This window comes from Malaclemys terrapin, chromosome 22, assembly GCF_027887155.1.
Source record: "Malaclemys terrapin pileata isolate rMalTer1 chromosome 22, rMalTer1.hap1, whole genome shotgun sequence".
Taxonomy (NCBI): domain Eukaryota; kingdom Metazoa; phylum Chordata; order Testudines; family Emydidae; genus Malaclemys; species Malaclemys terrapin.
The window spans coordinates 17,151,723-17,179,492 of NC_071526.1; the positions used below are offsets into that span (position 1 = coordinate 17,151,723).

The 27,770-nt window shown below is 48.5% G+C and overlaps 1 protein-coding gene across 4 annotated transcripts in view; it reads right to left on the reverse strand.

The window, feature by feature from the left end:
• Nucleotides 1-27,770, reverse strand: part of COL8A2 (collagen type VIII alpha 2 chain) — a 149,782-nt gene that overhangs the window by 73,090 nt on the left and 48,922 nt on the right. Inside the window, exon 2 of one of the 4 annotated variants that reach the window (XM_054012082.1) lies at nucleotides 21,846-21,900. The exons of the other annotated variants lie outside the window; for them this stretch is intronic. The gene's annotated coding sequence lies outside the window, so the exon portion shown is untranslated. The remainder of the gene's footprint in view (nucleotides 1-21,845; nucleotides 21,901-27,770) is intronic. 4 annotated transcript variants of the gene reach the window in all.

Consider the following 27,770-nt stretch of genomic DNA (forward strand, 5'->3'; position numbering starts at 1 on the left):
TCCCCCCGCAACATTCAGAGGTTCAAAGAGAAATAACCCAGTTCGTCCCCGAGCCAAAGCACAACGCCCCCCTTCAGCAGGGCGAGAAACTGCCTGTTGCTGACGGACGAGATGAAAACATCTCAAACATTCTGAGACATGGTTTGTCAAACTTCTATTCTCCCCCCCCCCCCCCCTTGAGCTGCCAGTGTTTCTGCTTTCGGAGAGTCACAACCCTTTCTCCTCCCCCCGCCCCCGCCTCAAGCTCCATTGAAATACCAGACTGAGTGCAGCATTAATAGTAGGGTAGCTTGCCAGGTGCATATTTTGAGCAAGCGAATTATATATGCCAAACCACAGGTATTTTATGAGACGTTTCCTGTTATGAAGAAATTTTTGTGGGGACTCTTTGCCCCCTCCCCCTCCTCCTCCCAGTCCTCTTTTTTCCCCTCCTTCTCTCGCTCTCCCCCCCCCCCCCAAGGATGGACACTTCTTTGTCAGCGATTATGCATCTCCAGCTCTTGCCGAGCTCTGGCATGAAAAGGAACGGCTACGTTTGCTCCATGCAATGTTTGGATTAGCAGGGCCCCTCTCCGCCTTTTGCTTTTAGAGGAGCAGAGAGATGCCTTTAATTAAAAACCCAAAGGATGGAAAAAGCAACAGCCCCGTGGTCCCGACTGACAAGACCCCCTCCCTGGGCGGAGAAGAGGATCTTGCCAAAAGGGACGGCGGAGGGGCCTAAACGTTCGTTTGAAAATGCTTGAGACTCACGGGATCCTGACAGCAATCACTCAGCCCCCTGGTCCTTCGAGTTCCAAGGCCGACAAACCAAGCCCCAGGCAATGTTGCTTTGCTCGAGGACGATGCCCATCAGTGCCACCGCTCCGATTGTTTGTAAAGGGCTTTAGGGTGAAAAGGGACTGAGCACACAGGGTGCTCACAGGGATCCCGCGCCATCCCATGGTGCCCTCCATCAAGGGCCTCCACACGCTAATGCATCATCCCCGGGTAGGTCACTGTTACGGAGACACTGAGGCACAAGGAGGGGAATTCCCTTGCCCCAGCTCAGACAGCGAGGGCGTGGCAGGATCCAGACTAGAACCCATCTCTTCGGTGCTGTCCCCACAAGCCCATCCTCCTCCTCTTCCTGACCAGTGCCTGACACGGACCTCGCAGCCCCTCATTCTCTGCTCTAGGGGTCACGCGAGTGGTTTTGCTAGTTTCAAACGACTGCCCTAGGCGAGGGGGAGGGGACATCCCCAGACGGCGCCTCCTGCATTACAAAGGGCCCCGTGCACCTCCTGAGCTAGACAGGCTCCTAAGCTGCGCCCGTCACCGTGACGTCTGGGCATCTTGGCTGGTGTGGTGTGCCGAGACAGAAACAAAAGGTGTGCGAGCCACGAGTGAATGGGGAAGCTGAACTTCTCCAGGAGCCAGAGATGTGGGAGCTGCCGAGAGGTGAGCTCCCGGGAGCTGCCCCTGGAGAGCGGGGGCGGGAGTGCTGACAGTCGGGGAGGAAAGAAGCAGCATTTCAGCCTGGACTCATTTTCTAGCTGAATGGAACAGCGGGAGTGTGGCTGGCTACAGCGGGTTCCACTACCACAGCGGTAACAAGACCGGCCAAGGCAGAGCCGGGCACCTGCTGCCTCCTCCGCTTTGCCCAGTGTCCCTGGGGAACCCTCCAGCAGAACCAACGATAGTTACAGAGGCACAGCGGAGATGTCAGGGCGACCGCCCCAACACTGCAAGGAGCTGTGCAGGGCTGGATCTCTGTGCCCACACAGGGCCATATTAGAAGTTGGGATTGCAAGCCGTTTGGGGCAGGGGCTGTCCTTTTGTTCTGTCTTTGTACAGCGCCTGGCACACTGGGGACTTGGGCCATGACTGGGGCTCCTCGGTGCTACCACAGTACAAACAACAAGAATAAGCCTGTTCAGGCACAGATCACTTCAGGTTGCAATTCCATTAGATGCCTGGCAAGACCCTCCCTCCTCAACTCCTTTTAAAATTCCTTCCTGCTAGACAAACACAGACTGGAAATAAGGCACAATTTAAAAAAAAAAACCAAAAAAAAAACAGTGAGAGAGTAATTACCCATTGGAACAACTCACCAGGGTCACGGTGGATTTTCCATCGTTGACCATTTTTAAATGAAGATTGGCTGTTTTTCTAAAAGCTCTGCGCCAGGAATTATTGTGGGAAGGTCTCCAGCCTGTACTAGACAGGGGGTCAGACTAGATGATCCCTTCTGGCCTTGGGCTCTATGAACACACACACACACACACACACACACACACACACCTTTCTGAAGAATGGTTTGGGTTTCAAGGTTCATCCCACAGGCTAGCGGAGACAAAAGGGAGTTGGGATGTGAACAATTTCCCCCACTTTTTGGAAAAAGTCATTTATGCTGAAACATCACGTGTCTAAAGTTGCGGGGTCTGGAATCTCCAAGTGGGTCTCACTGAGCCATCCGCAAGAAGGACTAGTGCTGGAGAGTGACTTTTTAGGTTTTGATTTTAAATTTCTCTTTTCTTTTGTCTAAAGCAAGCTGGATGGTTTGTCTGGGCACTGTCTGGACTTTTGAGAGCTCCGGCCCCAGTGGAGTTTAAAAACACCTTGACAGGTCTTGCAGAATTGATAAGACCCTGTTTCTTATTAATCTGTGGTACAGTACTGTTCAGAGGCCCAGGTATGTTGTATAAACATAGCAAGAGAACGTCCCTACCCTGAGGAATTTACAGTCGAAATAGAAAAAGACAAAGGAAGCATTACGCACATTTTACAAGCGAAAGAAAGCGATTAAGGGATTTGCCCAAGGTATTTCAGGAAGCCTTTGGCAGAGCCAAGGACTGAACCCAGGTCTCCTGAGCCATAATCTAATAACCAACAGACCTCTGCTGAGGCTATTGTCAGACTTCATATGCTCGCTAATGATATAGTCGTTCTGATTCACGGTGCTTAGAATTGCTATAAACACTCAGGTGGAGCGTGCAAACTCCACCAGCCAAATCATTCCCAGCAGGCGCTTCTCACCCAGAGATGCTTAGTACGCCAAAACTGTTTGGTCCAAGGAACATATGAGCATTAGTGCTGAAGCTCGTGGTGTTTATATAGGTTCTGTGGTTGAAACAGCTGGTTTTGCATCACAGAGCCTGGAAAGAATTTATATTTTTAATGCAATGGAAATTTTGCAGAGAACTCTCCCAAAACCTACAGAGAGGTGCTCACGTGTCGGAGAATCTGCAGACAAGTGGACATGAGCTTTGGGCACAGTCTGGGTTTGGAGTCACGAGTTAATTATAATGTGAACCGGGTCAGACGGGCAGTCCTCCCCGGGGGTGGGCAAGAAGGCAGGATTTAGTCCACCTGATTTATTTTTGGGGTATCCTCGAGCATGCTACCACCTCCTTCCCGACGCAAATTGTCTCTTCACCCCTAAATCTGCACACATCTCTTCGAGCCAGGGTAGGGCCCCCAAGCCAGGCTAGATAGTAAGTCACCACAGGTTGCTTCTTGCACCACACTTGGCAAGTCTCTGGCATGGAAGAGATCTGCATCTTTCCCATCCCCCAGCAAAGTCTGAAGGGACATTGCCTGCATAGTTTGCAAGGCATTGGTTTTTGCAAAAACAATGAGGAGTCCTTGTGGCACTTTAGAGACAGACACATTTATTTGGGCATCAGCTTTTGTGGGCTAGAACCCACTTCATCAGAACATTAAGGGTATTTCAACACTGCAAGCGAAGGTGCGCCTGTAGCACGGACAAGCATCCCTGTGCTAGCTTTAATCTAGCTGGGTACGTATTCTGGTTGCTAGCCCAAAGCTTATGCTTCTGTGTCTTCGTTACTATTGTTACCCATGCTTGTTAGATTAAAGGGGTATGCCTCCCAGTGCTCCAATCACCGCTTCACTTGCAGTGTTGACATATCCATAGGTACCTAAGTGAAGTGACCAGCACGTCCCATTGTGACACTGATGGGCAGATATTCCAAGAAGCTCCACATTCAACATGCCAAGTTCTTTGAAAATCTGGCTCCTATGTATTCTTGCATAGGAATTCTGAAATCTGTAATAGGCATGTCCTGGGGGATTTTGGCAGGGAGCGTTTGTATAATTCCATGGAGAATATTTAAATTCTAGTAGTGATTTTAACCCTAAAATTTATCTGTGCTGCTGGCAAAATCCATTACACACAATGCCTGTTTCATCCTTATAACTTAGTGACTGTGAAAGCTAATAATCCAATTCCGACAGAGCGAATACATCTGGTGATGCCACAGACACCGAGTTAAGTCTATAGGGTGACCAAACAGCAAATGTGAAAAATCAGGACGGGGGGGGGGGGGGGGGGTAATAGGAGCCTATATAAGAAAAAGACCCAAAAATCAGGACTGTCCCTATAAAATCAGGACATCTGGTCACCATAAGTTAAGACTTCCCCCAGCCAAGCATGAGCAGTCAATAGAGATTGGTTCTTTTTTATTGTCAATTTCTTTACACACAGGGCTGGAAAACAAAATTCCCACAAAGCACATGCCACAGTCTTGGTGACAGTCTGCACCAAAAAGCTTGCCTCGATAAAACAGGGCTCTAAAGACAGGAGAAACTGGCATGTAGCTTGAAAAAAAAAAAAAAAGAAAGAAAAAAGAAAAGAGGTAGACCTGACATATTTCCAGCTCTTGCATGTTGAAGACAGGCTAGGGGGAAATATAGTAACAGAGAAATGAAATGCAAAAAGGCATTGATATACAGATGTGCACACATGTACAACATACGATTAGATACACACCAATGCTAAGAGTCACGCACTGGACGCACAGAGGTACAGAGGAAAAAAAAAAAAAAAGAACAGGAGTACTTGTGGCACCTTGAGACTAACAAACCCTGTTCCCTCCTTCTCCCCTTCCCTCCTACCCGCACCGTGGAAATGTCAACAGTTATTTTTCTTCATTTTCATTGAAGTTTTCATAGAAAAAATTGTCTTTTGACAAAACATCAAAATCCAAAATGGCACCATATGAGAATTATAGTTCGGCGCCTGATGCTCCCGTTTCCCTGTACAGACTGGGCTCCCAGGCCAGCTTACTTCTCCCATGAAGCATCACTTTCTCCCTTCTCAGTGAGTAAAGGGGAAAGCATATTCGGAGTCCCTGGCCTGTTGCCTCATGGGAGATGTAGTCCAGCCAGGAAGCTTGGCCTATAGAGGAGAATGGGAGCATAAGGCCCTCCGCCTGCAACTCCCATGAGGCACCTCGGTACCATTGGGAATAGAAATATTTCTATTTTCAGGTTAAAAAAAAAAAACAATAAGTTTGGGGGTTTGGGTTTTTTGGACTAAATATCAAAATTTCCCACAGAAAACAGACACGTTTTACAAAAAATGTTCAGTTGAAAACCCAAGTTTCCATCAAAAAACAGGTGTGATGGAAAATGTTCAGCCAGCCCTAATGCAGAGTCTTTCATGGGTGTGTGGCAATGTCCAGAGTACACAGCACACGTGACACACAGCGTCATATGGATGTGTTGCAATCCCCAGTGAGGGATACAGGGAGATTCATGGCGGAGCATGAGCTGTAATGGTGCACGTAGTTGTGGGTCCAGTGACACACGGATGTGCGACATCCCCTTGGCGAGAGTGACTCACAGCTGTGCAGTCCCACTGGATGGCATTACCTCAAAACACACGGCGGAGCAGTGATGCACAACACGCAGAGAGTTGTCTGCATTGGTTCAAAACCCCACCCACCCTGTGAACGGCTGAGATGCAAGGACACGGGCTGCTCCCTGCAATTAGCTCTTCCTCTACTGCGGCCACCTGATTGCTTAAAAGTGCCCCTCGGCCATTCTGTTCCCCCTGCCCTGTGCCCTGGAGACGGCACTGCAGAATCAGCTATCGATAGTGGTGTAGAGGCGGCCCACTGAGAGCCAATCTATTTGCTAACCACAACAATTCAATGCATCTGCCTTGGCCGGCTCCATGTCTCACCATTTGACTGAGACCGAGGCTGCCAGAGGCTGGGCCTGGCAGTAACTGATGTGCTGGAGCCGGGAAACTGCATTGCCATTTGGCTCCTGTCACTTTGGACCAGTTGTTTGAAAAGAGAGTTATTTCAAATGACCAGCTTCATTCCTTCTCGCGGGAGCCACGGGAGCTGCAGAGAGGAGCAACCTCACCTGCTCCATGGGCGCTGTGGAGGGAAGCCACAGCAATTGAGCGGGCACAACAAGCAGGCGAGCCACAAGCACACACACAGCGTGGCTGTCAGGCCGAGACAAAGAATGTGGGACGCAAACCCACGTCAAGGTATCTTCTCTCCAAAGGGCGTCTGTCACGGCATCAACCTGTGCTTCCTGACAGGAGGCCGGTTAGGATTGGTGATGCTTTCTCTGGCCTCTGGGGGCACATGTGCCATCCCCACTTTAATATTTTGGAAAGGACCTGATTGCAGACTGGAATTCTGATAATATTTAACGTTTATATCTGACGTTCCTACATACATAATGTGTATGTGTAGAAGTGCGCGCGCGCACACACACACACACACACACACACACACACACCCCTTACATATTCAACCCCTTTAACAAAACATTTCATTCATTCTCACAAAGCCCATGTGAGGTAGACTTTTCTCCAGCTCTCCCCTATGCCAGTGCCTGGCTGACCCAGTCTGCCCTGCAGCCTCCCTCTCCTTCAAACCCTTTGTCTAGACACTCCTTTTGGCCAGGCTTCCAATGCCAATCTGAAACACTCAGTGATGAGAAAACCGACTGAGAAAAGGAACAAACAAGAAGTGGATGTACTAGGAGTGCGAGTCGCCTGTGTGCAGACAGGACAGCCTTAGGTCAAGGTACCACTCCAACCCCACCAACGCCCTATTTTGGAGACTTACATGGTGCCTAGGCTTTGTGCTAGCCCACTGCCCACAGGCGAATTTCACAAGATCTTTCACCATGTCCTCCTGGTTTCCATAAGAGCGAAGCATTATCTTTATCGCTGTATCCTCCACACAGGTTAGCTGGATCATTGTCCTGGAATATCAGGGTTGGAAGGGACCTCAGGAGGTCATCTAGTCCAACCCCCTGCTCAAAGCAGGACCAATTCCCAACTAAATCATCCCAGCCAGGGCTTTGTCAAGCTGGACTTTAAAAACCTCTAAGGAAGGAGATTCCACCACCTCCCTAGGGAACCCATTCCAGTGCTTCACCACCCTCCTAGTGAAAAAGTTTTTCCTAATATCCTATTGTCCTCCGTGCTGTGTCTGCGAATTGGGACCTGATCCTGCAAACACTCATGCATGCACTTAACATGAAGCCAAGGGATGGGGGCCTTAGATTGTAAAGCTCCCTGGGACGGGGATGCATTTCTTTCACTTGCCTATAATGCACCGTGCATACCGATGGCTCCATAGAAAATTATAACAGGAAGGCAAGTGCTGTGATTCCCACTGCATGGATGGGGAAACGGAGCCAAGAAGAGATGATGCACCTTGCTCTGATCTCACCAGCACCAGTGGCTGCACACGGGCAGTGCTGTGACTGGGGTTCCACCAGTATAAAGCCAGATGGGGTTGAGGACAATGACTGGCCCAAGGGCACATAGCAAGTCAGTGGCAGAGCCAGGAAGTCCTGGCTCATAGCTCCATGACCTTCCCCTACATCATGCTGCCTCCTTTGTGCACCACAGAAAGATTTGCTCTCAGCCCACCAGCTCCTTATGCAGCTTTGTGTGTTTGACCTATTACATGGCATCTCTGACTCTTACAAAAGGACCTGGAGGGCACCAGCCAAGAACTGAGCCCCATTGTGCTCCATGGGGTGCAATCGGATGGTAAGAGATTGAGATGGGAGCCTAAGGTCTTACAGTCTAAACAGAAAGGTCAGAAAGGAGGGGAGGGGAAACAGGTGTGTCTTGATTTGCCCAAACTCTCACAGCAGAGTGGAGATTAAAGCGTGGATCTCCTGATGTCCAGAGCAACATCCTACTCACTGGACGATGCTGTCTCTGAGTGGAGAAAAAGATTACTTGGGAGATATTGCAGCAAGCATTCGTAATTGACTACAGACTCTCCGTGCCAGTCTCTGGCCCTCCCCGGGAGTGCTGAAAAGTGCAAAGTTAGAATAAAATAAAAATAACGTAGACAAAAGCCCTCTCTTTCATGGAGCGTTAGCTGGGACTTAGGCTGTTACTTCATGAAATCCCTTTCACCTGGTGTTATCGGATGAGATTGCACCTGCACATAAATCTGAGAAAGATTTAATTCTTTTGCACTTCAGAAAGTCCCTGAATATTAAAGCAGCTCCAGCGATCACTTTCCCACGACATGCACTCCTGTTATTCCCTCCGCCCTGCTGCAGTACAAGGGTAAACAAGGAACGGGACACCAGAGAGAATGCGCTGGGGGCGATCTGTTAAAAGCATTCCCAGGACAGGGATCAGGATCTGAAACATTTCACCTTGGAGTCACTGGCTCCAATGAAGCTCACATCATGGCCAGGCATGACCATACTGCAGTCAGAGGTGTGACTGCTGCATGCATAGGCAGACCTGCGCTAGCTTGGATCTAGCTAGTTCGAATAACAATAGCAGCGAAGCCCTGGCAGCATGGGCTGGACAAGCCCGCCTGGGACCTGGAAACGTATGTGAGCGGCTACTCTGTGCTGCCACAGTTTTGTGGCTATTCTGATTGGCACGAGCTAGAGCCAAGCTAGCTCAGGTCACACCTCTAACTGCAGGGTAGACCTACCCACAGACCTGCTCCTCGTGAAGAGAGGTGTCCCCATCACAACACCCACTAGGACGACACAGGAAGGATGGACTTTTGGCTAAAGGCACCGGTACAACTCCTACTTCTGCCACTGACTTCCCGTGTGACGGTGGGGAATCGCTCCAGCCTCAGTTCTGTCTGTAAAATGCAGGTGGTAATATTTCCTTCCTCCCGCCTCTTGCCTTTGCAATATCTCCAGGGTAAGGGCGGTCTCTTTCAGTCTATGTGGCTAGCACAAAGGGGCTCCTGGATGTTACCAGAAGAACACACATGGGTCCACCATTAAAGGCTGTCATAGCAGAGCGAGGAAAGCGTGACTGGCCCATGGAGAATTAACATCCCCTTCACTCTGAGATGTGGTGGATGCAAAATGGAGCAGGGCTGAATAAAGGAAACGTGTCCTGCTCTCTGGGTAAAGACAGGACTTCGTCCTGTGCCGAGCCCCTTCCGCCCGTGCTACATTCACTTGACATGAAAAGGCTGAGTCACAAGTGTGGTAGTTTGCTCCCAGTTTAGGAACGGCTCTAGGTCCCCATTCATCTCTGAACACTCAGAGGGGCACGGCTGAGAGGCAGGGCTCGACAGTAAGCAGTGGTGGTCAGATATGAAATGTATGGGTTGATTCAGGGCTGTAATGCCAGGGCGAAGGGCAGGTAAACTGCAGTCTGTTTTCTTGAGCCCATTCCAAAGCCACAGCTCCCAGCGACAGCGGTTGGTTTGAGGAAATGGACGGCTGGGCAGGACGGCTTGGCGTTCTTCCCTTTTCCCTGAAGAGGCTTCTTTGCTCTTCGATACAGTATATTTTATAAATAAACAGACTTGCATTGGCTGGGCTCATTGGGATGCGCTGGCTGCGTTTGTGGGACGGGGCAATGTTTTTGGAGCAGGTGTTAAGGATTCGTTCTTTAAAACACAATTCTTGGGCCGTGCAGTCAGGATATTCGCAGCTTCCAGAAAAGGGAACAAACCCCAGACTGGGCTTGGCAGGACCTTGGCCCACAAGGAAGCTTCTTAACTTGGAGCTAGAAATAGCCTGAAGGGTCAGCTTGGTTTCCGCACCGCTCAGGAAGAGAAAATGCGTGTCAGAGAATTAGAACGATCTGTAGCTTGCACCCAGGCAGAACCCACTCATGCAGGGGTCCTGTCCACAGGCTCTGCCTGACTCACCCCCTGTCCAGTGGATCAGCCCAGTGAGCAGTCTGTGACCCCAGCACTATATGAAATGGGGTTTAGCCATTCCCCAAATACTGCGATTCCTCACCTTAAAAATAAATAAATAAAACAACCCAGAAAGTTGGCCTCAAACTTATGCGTAGCGGATTTCCAACCTCATGCCAGCCGGAGCAAAACTGCCATGAAGTCAAAACCACTTGGAATTGGCTTTGCTCACTCTCTCAAATCACAGCGGGCATGCTGCAGAGACCTCCAAGCCAACTACAACAAGCTGCCAAATAGAAACACCTAAAGAAGGCTGATCTGGAACAACATCCGGTGCAAAGACTCTGCAGAACACCCAGCCACTTGAAAATTTTCCAAGTCCCAGACTAAGGACCCCACAATCCCACGCCTTCTCCAGAGGGCTTATCTTAGGGGGTCCAAACATCACAGAATTGAAGCAACCCCAGCTCCTCTCCTGCAATAGATTCCAAATCTGCATGGGCCACCAAGCACAATACTTGAGAAGCCCTGACTGACCTTTCTATGCTTCGTAAATATAATGGTGACATCTGTGGCTTTTCCCTAAGGCCACTGTACCAGCAGTGCAGAGATTGAATAGAAACAGGGCGTAGAGAAGAAGGTGTCATGTGAGAACTGAAAGAACGTCAAGAACAACAAGCTTTGTAACAAAAACGTCAAGGTCCAATAGTGCAACTCTCTCCTGGTGTAAACTCCAATAACGTCATTCAGGTTACACCAGGGATGCATTTGGATCCCTGAGCATCCCTCATTGGTATTATCTGTATTACAATAGACCTAGCTAGCCCCAACCAAGAGCACAGCCCCGTTTTACCAGGTGCTGGGCACCTACAGGGAGCGACTGACCCTGCCCTGAAGAACTTATGACCTAAACAACCAAATGGTGGGAGGGGAAATAGAGACAGAGAAAGGATAAGGGACTAGGCTGAGGTCACACAGCAGGTCAGTTTACTAATTGCTAGTTTAGTGCCTTGTCACTCACGGTCCATTGGATCACATGGGGTTCTGGTCTTTGGTACACCAGATCCCCAGAAACAGATTCCCTCCCTCCCTCCCAGTCCCCATCACAACTAAAATGAACCAAAATGATAACTATCAACTATGCAAACAGTTCCATTTTTTGTCTAAGACACTAAAAAAATCTTCAGTTAAAATTTTGCTGCACGATATACACACGTTGCTGGAGGGAGGATAGATGTCATGGTGAAAAATGCTATTGAGGAGATCAGTAAAACCATAATTGTCAATTTTAATGTGGAACTTGCTGAGGTATGCTCTGGGTGTTCACTGTCTTGGTAATTTTCTTCACCAGTTATTCTTTTAGTTGTCTTCAAGTACGGCCGTATGTTATGAGAAACAAATCCCAGGACTAATATTTCTACCGTGTTTGTTACTGTAGGATCTGAGCAACATATTTGAAAGAAGGGGCTGACAGAAATTAAGGATAAATATTGGCTCTTTGATGGGACGTATAGAAAGGAGAATATTCACGGTCTTCTGTAGCGTTGGCATTTCTTTCATTCTTTTGAGATTCATCCATAGTCAGTAAAGCAATTCCAGTGATTTAAATGGGATGCAACAATTCAATTGCATGTAATAATTTGACTGTTAATCATACCTCTGGGGTGGGGAAATGGCAAAATAGATCCACTGAACAATACAAGTGCAAAACAGATGTGAACATTGCATTTCCAAGACTCCCTGTATCAAGTGATGCAGACTGACCAATCAACTGGTTTGTTATGGCTCACGAGCACTTGCGTCCTAGGAAGCCAAAACCGAATGAATTGGAAAAGGCCGTGAAATCCAAAGGGTAACTTTCATTGCTTGATGGCTCATATATTTTAAATAGCCAGTGGTTGCTGGGCAAGAACTCTCCATATGAGTTCCTCCAGTATCTTGTCTGTCACAAGATTTAAAACACATCCATCACGATCAAGTAATTTTATTATCTGGGCACAAACCACAGAGTTCTCCCTTCACTGTTTGCAAGAATTTTCATGGTGGTTCTGATTAAGAATACAAAGTCAGTAATGCCATCTGTAACCCATCTGCGTTCTCAAAAGGCGCTCCATATTAATCCAAAGGATGGAAAACTTTCTGTACACCAACAGCCTCAGGTGATTGTGGGGAGTTGTCAATATATGTGCCACAGCCGTCAACTGCTTCATTAGTATTGGAGCTATTAGTGCACAGTTTCAAAACCGGGATCTTCCAGCTCTTTACGGTTGTCATTAGCTTTGGAAATTCCTCCTTCAGATGCTTCCAGCACAAAGCGTTACCCGAAGCTGCCTCTTGCATCTCCAGGAAATTTGGAGCAACATTTATCAGCAGCTTTTTCTTCCCAATGTTGCATTATTTTTGGAGTTCCACATTTAAAATTCGCTGTATCCTATGTTTAGCTATTTTTCCAGGCTGTGTACCATACCGGCTTTCTTGTCATTTGGGTTTCTCTGTTGCTCTTCTGGACACAAGAGACGGCAAATATGAGAACTGCGGCAAGAACTTATTCTCATGTAGAAAAAGCCAAGGTACATAATCTTAGCTTCCCAATCCCTTGACAGTGAAGATGGCTGCCTAGGATGGGAAACTTTTTTTCAATGTTTATTCTGCCGGTCATTTTATTTTAATGTCCTAGGTTGAAAATCCTGTCTCTCTGGTTTTGGTGTGTCTTTTGATTCCATTCCTCCCCCCGCTCAGTTTAAATAATATCACTGCCAGGTGATTGAAAGTAATTGGGACAATTAATTTTACAGCTGTCAAGAGAGCCTTACTGGCATGTTCTTCTTTGTAACTGACAGTTTCCTGTTCTTTTGGGCTTTCTTTAGGCGCTGCCTTCAAGTCAAACGTCTGTAACAAACCTGGCTGGGTCTTCCAGACTGATCTCTCCTCCACTGTGCAAGTCATTTTATAACTCCACTCATGGCTTTCCAGACACATTGGCTGTTAATCTGCTTGTAGATATGTAAATTCCCAGGGAGTCCATAAATCATTTTTCAGCTATTTGGATAAAGTTACGCGTTTCAGTCTGAACTCCCAAGTAATTTAAGCTTAGCAGCATGTGCCTGGAACTGTCTCATGTGCAAACGACCCCCCTCTTCTGATCTAAAACCCTCCTTTATAATACATTTCTTCTAGGAAGACTTTCAACAATAGTCCACTAAAGAAATGGATCTCTCTTTAAAAAAAAAAAAAAAGTCATGATTTTTGAGCTTGGTCTTACAGCTGGGCTAATGCTAGGTCTATACAGGATTGTCCATCTTACTGGGACTACTCACATGCACAAGTACTACTCAGTGCGAGTAAGGGTAATAAAATCAAGCTTTTAGACTGTTAATTCCTTGGAGGAGAGATGATGGGAGAAATCCAGGCCCTGCTGAAATCAATGGGCGTTTTGCCACAGACTCCAATGGTATGAAATTCACCCCAGTGACGGCCAGCTCAAGGGTGAAGCAGGACTTCAGTGGTACAGAAGATTTAAGTAGTGTCTAGGCCTCATGTGGGCAATCTGGCATTGGGCATTGCCTCAATGGGATTACACAGGGTATAAGATGGAGCAGAATTTGGCCCATTCAATTTAGCATGCAATACAGAAACCAGGAATTTCTGCTGGCTCGGGTGGAAATATATTTATAGCTGAAGTAACAGATGAGGCAGGTACTGTGCGGCTCAGCATTTGTTATATGTTGACCAGGCTGCATACAAGGCTGCCCGGCAGCTAGCATGGGTCTCAAACACAAAAGACAGTGCCCTGGGTGGGGGAAAACGAGCCATGACATTGGTCATGTAGGTTCTTAACAGAGAACCCTTTGAGATTATCTGCTGCCCCCTAACAGGAGCGGCCTAGAACTGCATGTGCTGCACAACCATGTGATTATTGTGATAATATTTTTACTGCAGTTAGTAATAATTTTGCAGTCACTGGGCCAAATCCTGCTCTAATTGATTTGTATGCAGACCTGGAGTAAGATCACTGGCTTCAAAGAGAGTCGCTCTGGAGTGACACTTGCATGACTGAGTGCAGGGTTTGGGCCAGTTTGTATAGTTTAATATATTAGATACGGAATGTGTACACACACACACACACACACACACACACACACACACACACACACACACACACACACACACACACACACACACACACACACACACACTTACTTTATTGTACAGGATGTGTGTAACTTACCTATCCTGTAAATTCACTCTATCAATGTCCTCCATCAAACTTGGTCCAGTTTGTTACAACTCTTAGTGTCTAAAGTAAATAATACAGTTGTTTCCACTTGCTTGTTGAGTGGTCTAATTCACACACATACAGCCTGCGGGCAAATCTCTCTCTCAGGAGTTCTCAACCTGGTTATTCCGTCCCCAAGGGGTCACTCACAGGTGTCAGAGGGTCATCATGACCACCCTTACTCTTCCCATAGAGCAAACAAGCTCATAGGGGGTGTCCCAGAATCAGGGCCACCGGGGGGGGGGGGCAAGTGGGGCAATTTGCCCCAGGCCCCAGTCCCCGCAGAGGCCCCCACAAGAATAATAGTATTCTATAGAATTGCAACTTTTTTTTGTGGAAGGGGCCCCTGAAATTGCTTTGCCCCAGTCCCCCTGAATCCTCTGGGTGGCCCTGCCCAGAATAGAAAAGGTTAAGAGCCATTAATCTATCATGTCCTACCGTCACACTAGGCTAGGAGAGATTGTATTGAATCCAGGAGCAAGACACAAGCTGGAATGATGGTTTTTGAGGTAAAATATTCTATCCATCACCAGTGCCCGGACCATAAAACTCCATGTCTTTCCTGCCATGTTTTAGCCAGCTTTTGATGACTGGTTTCCCCAAAGCAGGGTTGCCACCTGGATTGTCCTTTCTTGAAGTAGCTGTCCCAGGAAGTCTGGAAAGGTGTTCAGCACACACTGGCAGCTGGCCAGTTTTATGGCTCGGGGTCATCTGAGATATTCTGGGTTTTTGGTACCACAGAGGTGGCGACCCTCCCCTAAGGACGTTGCTCAGGAGGTTCAGAGGGCCGCCAGCCTGGGGAAGAAGTTTCACTGATGTCAAAGCCAGAAGGGACCATTGTGGACATCTCGTTTGACCTGTTGCATCGCACAGGCCAGGGAATCTCCTCCAGTTAAGGAAATGCCTCATGGAATCCACACGGCATTTTATCTGGTTCTTTCAGAAAGACGGTTACGCATGCACGACTGACCATCAATTCAACAGGCTACTGGGCTAGAGGAGAGAAGGTGCCTTTCCAGTGTTTCTGTGGGGTCCCAAGGAGTCGGTTCTGAGAGGAGATTTAAGCCCTACTGGGAGCTCGTTTCCAGTGATTTTGGGTGCCTAGCCTGAGACATCATAAGGGGGCCTGGTTTTCAGGCAGTGCCGAGCACCCATCCTCTGAGATCAAGCCTGTCAAGGTGCGTTGTAGGACTTGGCACAAGACACACTTAATGGGATGGCCCTGCCTTTAAACACACTCCGCAGTTCACGCTGATTAATGGATCTTCCCAGATAAGGTCAGCATCATCCCCATTCGACCACCATCCAGCCCAACATCCTCTCTGGGACAGTGGCTAGAGAAAGGTGCAAGAACCCTCCCCCCCACCCCCCCACACACAACTATTATGGAATAACCAGCCCACAAGGTGAATTTCTTCCTGACCCCCATTAGCTAGAAGCTGGTTTATACCCTGAAGCAGGAGGTTTTATGCCCCTTATATCTTTTATTTAATCCTATCTAACGTGACTGTGGATGTTCCCATTATCCACAGCCATGACAAATCCTTTCGGACTCCTACTTGGCTCTTGGCCTGAACAGTGTCTAGTTCTTACTGTCATTCACATGGGCACCGGTAATAAAGATTCTATGGGAAGTTAACCAACAATTCTATTGGTGCACAGGACTAGAGCTCACTCTCCCATCATGACATGACAAGGGCCGGAGTATAAACCATTTGGGGGCCAGTGTAGTCAGCAGTTCTGGCTCACAGACACCGAGAACAGACCGGTGGAGTTAGGGGGAACATTTCCCCCCCTCCAACATAATCACAAGCGACAGCAGATCCTCAGCTGGTGTAAATCAACGTGGCTCCAACCCATCAGAGTTAATGAAGCCAATTCACACCCGCTGAGGAGCTGGCCTTTAACTTTAGTGCATTACTCAGAGCTTTGAGGTGGAGAGTCAGGATTATGGGCTTGCCTAGCTCATCTCTGGAAACGGCCAGCGTACGGGGATCAAGCTTCAGCATCTACCCTATCAGTTCCCTAGGGGCAGCCATGGGAAAACAACAAGGGCCAAGAAGTCACCAAACCCCGCTGCTGGCTTGGGGCAAATGCTGGATAATCGGTGCCCTCTCACCTCTACTCTGCTGCTGGCATCTGCCTTGGCCCTCATAAAAAAAAAAAAAAAAAAGAACCTTTAAAATGAAAACAAAGCCCCTGGAAATCCAGCCTCGCGATCTTCACCTGCCCAACTGCAGCCAACTACTCACGCTGTAATCTCACCTTTTCTACAATATTTGATTCACACACACACACACACACACACACGTCACAAGGAATCACCCAACATAAAAAAAAGTTATGGCCTGATCAGAATTCAATTGCAAATCAATACAACTCGCCTCTTGGCAACTCTCTGTATTTCTTTACATGCACACAGAAACCCACCACCGCCTCCTGAGTGGATTTTCCCCCTCTTAGATTCTTTACATCTCAGACATTCTAATTGCTCCCAGACACCCAGACTGTAAGTTACATGGGAAACAAGCATTGCTTGCCTATGTAATCTTATTTGACAGTTGTGTGCACAGTGCCGCTAACAATGTGCCTAATGCAGACAAAGAAAATGTTTCAAAGCTGGTGGAGGGTTTTTTTATTAATTATTATTATTATTATTCTTTAAGTCTAAATCACTCTCTCTTTCAAAGATTGCCAGTGCTAAGCACATAACTATATTCATGAGCTCTGTCTCATGGTCTGGAAAGATACAATAGTTAGGAAAATAAATTCCATATGAAATTTGTTGTGGTACAGTGGGCTTGGCATCTGAAACCCATACATTTTTCCCCCCCAGCAGATGCCTCGTTCCAGCTGTTGGCAGGAGAAGCTGGCTACCTCACAAACACTAGCCAACAGAGGGCTCTTCATCAGTAGGCACCTGATGAAAGTCAGCAGAATACATGAAATGGGAGAAGTAACTTGCAGCCTGTTCCCCCAGAGGAAACTTTAAATCTGTACAACGTAATCAGGTTTCAGGAGCAGACGCTGTGAAGTACTGCAGCCTTCGGGAAAGGGCTGTTAGAACTTCTCCTGCGGCTTCCTGTTACTCCATTCCTGACCTCTGAACCTGAATGACTGTCGCCAATCAGTTCCTTGATTTTCTGCCCTTCTCAGGACAAAAGTCTGCTGCTCCCATTTCTGGGGTTAGCAAGGGGGAAAAAATCTTGTTATGTTTCTCTAAGATTTGCCTTCTGTTTTGCATTTGCAGTTTCTTCAAAGATACGGCGCAACGCCTGCCAAGATTCCAGAGACGATAGCCGTAGAAATGTAGACCGTTTTTTCCCAACCAAATTCAAAGAAAACAAATGTCAGGCCAAGGGTTGATATGAAATAGTTTAAAAATGAGAAAAAGCTGCCTTAGAGCTAGGTTTACATTAAAATAAATTTCTGCGCGGAGGACTTGACTGAATTTCTTGCTCAGAAGGAAGAAAGGAGAGTGAGGGGAGGGGAGGGGAGGGAAGGGAAGGGAAAGGCAGGAAAGGATAAAGTTACCTGCCAGTTAGGTGCGGCGTTCCTGGGCAGGCAGGGTGTGATGAGATAGGCCCTGGAGGAAGGGGCTTTGCACAAAAATTAGCAAGGTTTTTTGGTGAGCACGCAGCTTCGGACATGGCGCTGTCGGGTGTGCGTCTAGCTAGGTACTTACGTCTCTCTGATCACCCTAGCAATGAGCACCCGGCAGCCATTAAAAATTGGCCTTTGCAACACCCCGGGGAAGGGGCAAAGCGTTCTAGCCACTATTTTACAAAGGGCGACTGAAGCACAGCGAGATGAAGTGATCTGTCAAAAGTGATACAGGGAACCTGCGGCCGCTGAGCCTTCCTCATCTTCTTTGGGGTTCCTATGACAGTCCCTTCCCAGGACAGCCCCTTCCAGGCCCCTTGTCATCTAGGGCTGGAGGTTCAACATGGAACGCGTGACCTCCACAGTTCAATAGGGTCCAGCTTTGAAGGCCCCCAGGACCACTCGTTTAGCCAGGTGTGGAACTGACCATCAACAGAGCAGTGGGAAGGGCTCGGCACACAAAAGCAGCCAGGGCCCAGTCCCCCTCGGCTCCCACTCAGTTCAGTGGAAGCTCAAGAGCATGGACTGCCCTGCAGGGCTATGGCAGCACATGGCCTTTGGCGAGATACCTGGGCCAGGTAACGTACACCTGCGATGAAGGGCACTGCCAAGGAGGGGGGTGCTGAAGGACGAGTCAAGTCCATGACTCAGCAGGGGTCAGGCCCTGAGTTAACAGATGCATTTCAGCTGTCTCTCTCCCTTACCCCAGTCTGAATCCATTCAGCTCCATGGAGTGACTCCTGATTTCACACCAGGCCAAGTGGCTAGTCACACACAAAGAAGGGAACTAGATACTTTACCGGCTCTGTGATTGTGGTGAGGTGGGGGGATTGTCAGAAATCTTGGCACCCTGAGCATACCGGGCATGGCTCAGAGCACCCCCAGAAATTTCTAGGGCTACAGACCAGCAAGGTGCTCATCTAGGATATGTGGTCTCTGGTAACGGCCATGCTACCAGGTATATTAAAATGTACCCCATAGCTTCAGTACAAAACAAAGATCTATTGCTAAAGTCTCTGCGACAAAAGGTGCAAAATGAATTAATGTAACCAGCAGGTTCTGTTCTACTGCTGACATGTACTAAAACGACATGGTCAAGTTCATTTACCACCATTCATGTTTTTCACAGAGTTACACTGAGTTCGGTCCAGACTCTGCTCTCCACGACACCCGTGTAAATGCAGATTAACTTCAATGCAGTTGCTATGGATTTATGGCATCACACTTGATGCTTCTCTCCTTTACCAGGTTCATACCTCTGTGACTTCAATGGAGCTCCTTCTGAATTACACCTTCCTCAGAGAGATCAGAATCAGACCCATAGCTGCTACACAACCGTAGATACCACCAACTCAGTTTGAACTCTGTCCTTAATTCTCTACAGACCAACAGCTCCCAGCTTCCTGTTCAGATGGATATCAGATTCATAGCTCCCTGAAAATGGTTAAGTGTAGATGGTGAAGGCTGGGAGACATGGAATAAATATTTCCAGTTGAGTTTGCTGCAATCTTTGCAGCTCCAAGGCTTTGAAACACCAATGCACCCTTCTGATGCACTATCACAGAGCTGCAGTCCCGTCGGATGCCTTGTGAAAGGAAAGCAATACATGGAAAGCCAGTTCTAGAGGCAGTAAAGGGCTCACTCTATAAAATTGCAATGTGTGAATGTGTCACTTTTTGGGGAGGTCACATGTTCAATAATTCTTTTCTCCCCATGTCCTAAATTCAATAATCCTTCCTCCCCTATGTGACATTTACTAATCACATGTGCAATAATCCGCTCTGAGCATCATGCAGGCAGAAACTCTTGTCTTCCGACTGTGTATGTTACAGGCTCTCATGTCATGGACAAGTTGCAGTGGATTTACACAGCTTATAGCCCTCTGTTTGTGCAGAAGGTGCGCTTCATCCCCCAGAAACCGGCTCTCACGAGCTAGATATTAACTCCCAACACCAACGTTGGCCCCGAGGCTACAGTGCTAATCTCCAAGTTCTGCTCTTGTTTCAAAACGGCAGCACATTCAAGCCAATGTTTTCACCAGTGGCCATGGATCCCAGATGCCTCAATATCTGGATGCTCAACTACAGACCCATTGGGCTGGATTTTCTTTTCAGAGATATCCTATCTCCTAGAACTGGAAGGGACCCCGAAAGGTCATCGAGTCCAGCCCCCTGCCTTCACTAGCAGGACCAAGTACTGATTTTGCCCCAGATCCCTAAGTGGCCCCCTCAAGGATTGAACTCACAACCCTGGGTTTAGCAGGCCAATGCTCAAACCACTGAGCTATCCCTCCCCCCCCAGCTATGCTGAGCAACAGCCATCCCAGGGGAAGTCAGGGGGAGCTGTGGGTGCTTACTGCTCTCTGAAAATCAGGCTCCGTGAAGGCATTTCAAGTTGGGATCCGTGCACTCCTCGGCCACCTTTGACTATGCTGTCCTCAGCGTCTGTGAGGGCAGCGAGACCAAGATGAGTTGCTTGCAAAAGGGCACCCAACCTTTGCAGTGCTGAGGGCTGCAATGGCATCTTTCCTAGGGTCCCCTGTCCCCCGTTAGAACTGCACATGGATTTATGGAAAGTAAGTGTGGTAGATTGGGAAGGTGCCTTCAAATTCAGTACAGAATCTGCTTGCAGCAAGGTGGAGCTGGGACCTTTGTGTGCTCCAGGATGCACCTGGAAGGTGGCCTTGTAGAACCACATGGAGAGAGCTGGAGGGGCAGTAGGGCTGAGGATGCTGGAGATCTGCTGCCATCTTGAGAGGGATGTGAACAGCACAGTAAAACCTTGGGGGTGGAGAGAAGTAATTTCACCCAGCTATGCACGTAGCGCCTCCCAGCGGCTGTGCCTATGTGGTACTGTACGGCGGCACAGACTGACTATCAGTGGGATGGATCATGCTGGGAGACCCTTTGTGGGTGGACTTGGTAGATAAAACTCCAGAGCCCAGATAAAGGAAAGCAGAGACAGGCACAGTTTTTACCTGGAAATGCACACGGGCTAATTAGCAACTGTTGATGGTTTCCAAACTCTGACCCCAGCGAGTGGAGAGGGGACCATGGATCCAGAACCCTACTCTGCCTTGCAACCCTCGGACCTAGCCATAAGGCACGGACAAATGGAAGATGTGAACAAACTGGAGAAAGTCCAGAGAAGAGCAACAAAAATGATTAAAGGTCTAGAAAACATGACCTGTGAGGGAAGATTAAAAAAACTGGATTTGTTTAGTCTGGAAAAGAGAAGACTGAGAGGGGACATGACAACAGTTTTCAAGTACATAAAAGGTTGTTACAAGGAGGAGGGAGAAAATTGTTCTCCTTAACCTCTGAGGATAGGACAAGAAGCAATGGGCTTAAATTGCAGCAAGGACGGTTTAGGGACATTAGGAAAAACTTCCTAATTGTCAGGGTGGTGAAGCAGTGGAATAAATTGCCCAGGGAGGTTGTGGAATCTCCATCATTGGAGATTTTTAAGAGCAGGTTAGACAAACACCTGTCAGGGATGGTCTAGATAATACTTAGTCCTGCCTTGAGTGCAGGGAACGGGATTATAAGACTTCTCGAGGTCCCTTCCAGTTCTATGATTCTATAAGGAAGGGCCATGATTGGGTAGCAACTGGGCCACGATGGTGAAGCCTTTACTCAGTCCAACTCTCATTGGCCGGACCGGGTGCCTTGCCCAAGTAAGGATCCAGGACAAACCCAGACAGCCTGTTTCTCAAACCCCCAAATGCTCTGTTGCTTCCAGTGAATGTGCCCAGAAAAACAACCCCCCTCTCCCCAATCTCTTTTTCCACCCTGCAATCTTAGCTGCTTCCAGCCATTTCAGACAGGGTCAAGGCTCCCAAAACTTTGCCCAGCCAAGGAGCTAGTGCCAGCAGTTTTCTCAGAGCCCACCTAACCAGTGTAACTTGGAGCCACAGTTTCCAGTACAGAGACCATGTGGTACAGAGATCAAGGGCTGCACCAGAGAACCCCCAGAAAAAGCACAGCTCAATTTAAACACCACTAATCGGAAGGAAGGTTCAAGAGAGACGGAAGGTGAGGTGACAAAGGGAAACATACCCAGATACTGGTGTAAGGGCTGATGGCAGTCTGTCCTCCAGGCAACAAGATGGCACTGGGGGAAGAAAGTGCAAGCAATCAGTGACAGCAGTGGAACCTGCCCGACATGCTCCAGAGAGAAGAAACGGGCACTTGGCCCCTTCATGTAACTGAGCCTCTCGCCTTCTCCTGCCCTCCCTTTGTCCTGTAAGACTGACTGACAGTCCAGCCTTTCCTTAGGGATTTAAAGCATGTGACTTTTGTGGGTTTTGTCAATTAACCCTTTAAAAAAAAAACGCATCGCAAGGTCTCTATATTGCACTTTTCTTGATGAATTTTCCCTTCCAGTGGGGGCCAGGATCCCAGCTGATTTTCCGCATCCCATCCCCAGCCCCACCTCAGGCCTCCAAACTTCATTCACCCTCCACCTGCCAGGCAGGCTGGCTTCCCTTTGCCGGTTTGCCACAGCCCCTGGTTGCTGCGCCACGACACTCATTCAGCTATTGCTGTCACTGATCTGCTCTGCGCTGAGCCGCTAGAGAGCCTCTAGAACTGGGTCTAGCCAACACCAAGTTTTGACCAACAGTTGGTTGTCAGTTCTTAAAGGCCCAGTACCAAGATACCTTGTTGATTACCTAGAACATCACAGCCTGTCGGGGTCACCTCTTGATCTTCCTGTTTCAGTATGGCACTTCTGCACAGACCCCTGTCTCTAGGAGGAAGGGGCGAGACCCAGTGTATTCGGTGTAGTGGCTACCACTAGAAAGCTGGGCCCATGCTTGCTTTCAGGTTAATGTTTTTTAATTATGTTTTTTCTTACTTCTCTCCAATTCAAAGTGCTTATGTTGCACACAGTTTCGCCTGCACACCTTAGACACAGATGCATCTTCGCCACAGACGAGAGGCGCATCGAAAGAATCTGCGTATTGCATCTATAGCTTGGCTCAGCCCCCAGTCAGATTTACCCCAGCAGCTTGGTGTCAGTTTTACAGTGGGCATGCTACGCATTTCACACAGTGCAGTACGTAGGAACTTGGCCTGGTTAGCGTGACTCATTGGAAACCACTATAACCCACCAGTTGGACGGGCTGCACAGCTTGGAAAACTCCTGCTGTTACACAACAACCTTACCAAGGAGCAACAGTGATGTTGGCTTTGAATTTTAAAGATGGCCCAAAAAAGGACATTTCTTGACATGAAAAACTTTTAAGCTTCCCTCCTCCCCCTTCACTCTCAGCTTTATGGCAGCTCAGAAGAATTTGTGCAGATTTTAATTAAGCATCTGCATTCCCTAGCAAGGCAGAGGGGACACCTATTTAGCCAAGTTCCAAACATAAGTTTATTTATTTTACAGAGAAGTTTAGACCCCTGAAAACACAGGGTTTACAATGGAACCTCTGACGGACCTTTAAAGCAACCACAATGGTGTAATTCTTTCCTTGGTTATATTACAGATTCCAAAAGCCCTTTAACAAAGTTGTCACCTCTCTCTCAGCGCTGAGTAATGGGCATTTCAGCACAGACTGTAGGTCATCCAGATCAGATATTATTTGAAGTGTGGTGTAAATGAAGGCTCATTAGCCTTTTTAGCAAACCGGGCCCCAATGTCCAACAAAACTGGAACGAGGGGCGGGGTGATTTGCCCAGAGTACCAGTGCCAAAGCTGGTACTATAACCCACCGCTCCTTCTTCCCAGTTTGCAGCCCTCGCCACTGGACCCCCAGGCCCTATAGCACCAGCATCCGAACTGCCCCATCGCTCCAACGTCCCTCATTTCAAGTGACATTATCCATTTTAGGCTCAAGGTTACCTATGGTCCATGCAAATCTGGTGTCCTTTCACGTTTCACTGCTGAAAGCTATTTAGATCAGTAATAAAGAATCACAATGCTGAGGTTAGAGAGAGTTATTTACATTCAAGGAAGGAATCCTGCAGCATTTTAAGTTTCTGGTGTAAATAATGCGTGTCCCCCCCCCTTTTCTAGGGTCTCTCTCTCCGTGTGCCCCCCATATTTGGGCCTCCGCAGGCCGAAAGGTCGACAAGCCAATCAAGCTGCAGCAGTCCATAATGGTAAGGTGAACAATGGCGAGGCCATTGCAGGGACGTGCCAAACGATTGGATTCATTCTAGATCTGCTTCTCAGCCTACCAGACCTACAGTCATGGCAAGAGAACAAGGATCAACGTTGCAGGTTGGAAGACAAATACCATGCCAAGCCAATGCATTTATGTATCAGCAAGAGCTGGTGGACCAGGTCAGGTCCCACTGCCATTGTTCATTCATTTCCACGCCCTTGGGGGACACTGTCCTTTGGTAGTAACAGAACTCTTTTAGCACGTTAAGACCGAGAGCTAACCAAGAGAAAGTGGCCAAGCCTGTTTGCTGCCTTGGTGTTATTTGCTTAGAGACACGGAGAGACTTCGAACTATTTAGACAGGAGAGAACACTGGGGCATTCCCAGTCACAGGTGAGTTATTAAAAGAGCAGCGATCCTAAATTCCAAGAGATTTCCAGCCTCCCAGCCAATTTCCCACAGGATCCTCCATGGGATTTCTGAGTTTAAGCTCAGAGGAGCCCTTAAAACTAAACCATTAATAAAAATACCATTCCCTATCAAAGCTCCTTGGCTTGCTGCTGTCCTAGTGTCCAGGAGAAGAGCACAGTGGTACCAGCAGCAAAGAAAACGCTTTCAATAGAAAGCGGAACAACCGGATTCCATAAAAATGTTCCCCTCCCATTACCATTATTTGATCTGTTAGCTTCACGCAGGAGACCTTTGCCCCCAAGCCAGGATGCAGGAAGCAGGAATTTGGGTTGATGCCTGGAAGATTTCCCAACAATAAAGGTAGGAGCAGTGGGGAAACATGCTTAACCCCCACGAAACACTGAATTCAAAGTGTGATTGAAATTACCACGTTAAGACCAGCTGAGCAGGAAGATCTACCAAGATACAATTAATGTAATGAAATCTCAATTATTCTTTATAGGATAGTAATGAATACCACCTAGCTCTAATTTCCATCTCTAGAGCTCAAAGCCATTTACAGTGGTGGTCGTTGCCCTGTTTGATGGACAGGCAAAGGGAGGTCGTATACCTGCATGGTATTTTGCTTGCAATAACCCATTGGGAGCAAGTAGGGCACCAATTGACCCGTTGCAGAGTAAATTCCCCTAATGCTGCAGATCATGGTTGCCCTGCAATGCTAGCCAAAATACAGCCAAGGCTTTGCCGTCAGACAGCAGGCTCAGGTCAGCACAGTGTATAAAATTAGTTACGACATTTCCAAGTATTTGGACCTGAATCTCCTATTCCCACCAGCATAGCTCCATGGACCTCAGTGGAGTGACTCCTGATTTGTGCTAGGGTGAGTGAGTGGAGAATCAGGTTCATCCTCTCTGTTTCTAGAGGAAAAGAAAGCCTTGCCAAGCAACGAAAGCTGGGAATGCAGGTTAACATTACGCCCGAGCCCTGCCCAATGCCACTTGGTAGGAGTAAAGCTGCTAATAAACCTGCTCACAGAAAAACCCTCAGCTGTAAGCCGTCACCTTCCCAGATAAAACAAAACGTTCTATCTAAACCCAAAGGAGGCACGTTTGTTTCTGCCAGGATGTCATCTGCATTCATTTCCTGTGCTGGTGACTCACCCCGATGCATCCTGCTCATTTCCTAGGCTCCAGCGAGGAGCCTGCCCAACATCGCCGCCCACAAGAGCTGTCCGGAGGTGGGGGAATCAAGAGCTCAAGTGGTAGCTGTAGGGATCATCCAACTTCCTCAGTTATAGCAAGTTGGGTCCCACTGCCATTAAGCTCCATGGGAGATGGCGACGGGAGCAGAATTGGGCCCAACGAAAGGTGGAAGAAACAGCAGCAGCGGAGCCGGCCAAAAGAGCAGCACGTGGAGCTACACAACGTGGCCGGAGGCTGGCCTCAGCCTGACAACGACACCCAGCACAGCCAGGCCGCTTGGGTCACTGCGGGGACCCTGCAGGCTGCGCGGGGTCCCTGGGGACAAATGGACGTGTTACACACAGGACAAGAGCCCTTACAGGCGGGGAAGGGAGGCAGAAGGAGATTACATGGGTTGCTCAGGGTCACACAAGGAGTGTCTGGCAGAGCCAGGAGCTGGGTACAGTCTCCAAAGTCCCAGTCAAGTGTCTTAAGCACACGGTCCCTCTTCCTCTTTAGCCCTAGGCTTTTCCTCCTCCTCCTCCTCCTCATGTCCAATGCTCTAGTTTAGAGACTGATTCTGCATGGAACTTCTGGGTGTGGTTACGGGCTGCAGACCTGGGCTCTTGGTCTGCCCAGTGACCTGTGGTTCCCAGCTCTGCCATCACACGAGTTGCTCTGTGCATGGCTGATGTCACGTACAGCGCAAACACTCCCCTCCACCCCCCCCAACACATGTATCTTGGGCATTTGTCATAAGCAAACAGCTTAACCCCCCTCCCAGTAATGCTAATCTCTAGCTATTCAAAGCCACAATCTTATTATCATGCTCCTATTTTCCACTGCAATCAAATATCTAGTTTAATCTTTCTTAAAGGGTTCCAGATTCCCAAAGCCCTCGCTTTTCCCATGACTAGCTGGATCACAGCACTGAAATGCAAGAGTTGAACTAAAACCATAACATCTCTTGGTTGCTTTTCTTCCCCCCGTCGAGATCCTATCGCACGGAAACCTAGCTTCCTCGACAGGCCCAGTAAGAATTCCTTACTGAGGATCAGCGCTCTGTGCCCCGAGAGACCACAGTACATGGCTGCTCACGTGCTGCCTGGTGGGGCTTCTGCCAGAGAAGTCTGTACAGCCGCAAAATAGAAATGGTTTCATATGCCTCCAACCATGCCAGGGGGAAAAACAAACCTGGAACTTGTGTAGCTTGTGGGGATGAAAGGAATGTGGCTTTTGATGTGCGCTGGATCCTTAGAGGCCCAGAAGTCTTCAGGAGCTGCATGGTTTTCTGGGGATGTCAGAGCCCAGGGCCAGCTCTTCATTGACAAGGCTGAGACCGGTTTCTTCTCGTTTTGTTGGGTGGTTGCTCCCCTCTGCCAAGCAGCATTTGCGGTCCCGCACGCTGGCTTCCCCCGGAGGAGGAATCAGTGATGCGGAGCCAGGGTATTGTCTTAGCGGAGCCTGTTTGTGCCACATACACCAGCCTTGGGACGGAGGTGGTCACGACTGGCGCTCAGACAATCCCGGCCTCAAACCTGTGCTGGGCTCCCAGCGAGCAACTCTGCTCCCCAGCTTGGCTAGTTAGCGAGACACAGCAAAGAGAATCTCTCCAGCTGGTGCTTGCTGCGGCTCCGCCCCAACAGACCGTGCATCACCCACCTAACAGCACCCCGGCATTTCTTCAAAACCACCCCCCCCCCCCCCGGAACGCAAAGAGAAAGATCTGTAAGACTAACAGCCCCATTTGGTGACTCCCACCATAAGTCTCTACAGTACAGTAGCACTTTGGTACAGGATCGACACTGCACTGGCTCAAAGCAAGCAGAGTAGGCCAAGTTCACCGCTGGTGTAACTCCACTGTCACCATTTACTCCAGAGAGGAGTCCAGCCTGGGGTGCCTTCGGCTAGCAAGATGCCTCAGCACACACTTGCTATGTCACCCTCATTTGACTTAGGTATAAGGCACATGGACCCTTTAAAGTCTGTCCTATTTGGGTCTGAAATTACATCGTCTCCCTGCTGGGGCTAAGCCTAACACAAGCAGCGTAGAAGTGACCACAAACTTTGGGAGTAGCCACCTACATGGCAAGAGACACCTGCCAGGGATAGATACACATTGTTTTTCGGTAAATGGAAACGGGTCTTTATGCCAAGGCCAGCAGTTCGGTCATCTCTGAAGCCGGCTCTTCCTGCTCAGTGTCTGAGTGCAGCCTCTGCTCCCAGCCAGCTCACTGAGTAGGGCCGGCTCCAGGCACCAGCATGCCAAGCAGGTGCTTG